The following is a 772-nucleotide window of genomic DNA, read 5'->3' as shown; positions in this document are numbered from 1 at the left end:
GCATAAATAAAAAATACATTTGATAAAATAAATTTAAAAATTTAAAAATACTACAATAGATATTAATGTAAGAATTAAATTTAGATATTAATTAATGTATGCAGTTAGAAAAAATATAGATAGATAATGAAAATACTAAATAATATGAATAATTGATATATTGGATATTCAATTTATTAGGTGTGCGGATAGTTCATAATATGAAGATTTAAGTGGGTAATTTTGGAGTGTAGTGTATTTTTACCTTATTGGGCCAATTTTAGAGCCCATTGTTCATATTGTTCACAAAAGTCATTGTCTACCTAGCAAAGTCCATGGAGTTATATTAAACTTTAGTTTTAATAAATACAAGCCATTTTTGAAAAACTTCACCTTAAATGCTTTTAAAAATTCCTAAATTTAAAAGATGCAAACACAAACACATTTATTTACCAAAATTAAAATAAGAAATTTGTGCTCTCAAAAAACGCAAACATCGCTTGAGAAAATTTTATCAAACTATATCTAAATAAAGTATTGATAATTTATAAGCCACATGACAAGAGAAGTACATAGGAATAACAAAGCGGGTAGTCAAGACCCACTCCACAAGGTGGATTAGTCTGTCTCGCAAAGTAAATTGGACTCAAAATTCTAACTCCTCTGGTTTTATGGTGGGTGGGTTGGCGGGTTAGCCTATTTAATTTTTTTCTAAAAAAAATAATTAAAAAATATAAATAAAAATAATAAAATTATTATACAATTTTTTTCATTATTTTCTTTTAAAATTTTA

This window comes from Arachis ipaensis, chromosome B07 (assembly GCF_000816755.2).
Source record: "Arachis ipaensis cultivar K30076 chromosome B07, Araip1.1, whole genome shotgun sequence".
Classification (NCBI taxonomy): Eukaryota; Viridiplantae; Streptophyta; class Magnoliopsida; order Fabales; family Fabaceae; genus Arachis; species Arachis ipaensis.
Note: the sequence above shows the minus strand (reverse complement) of the source record.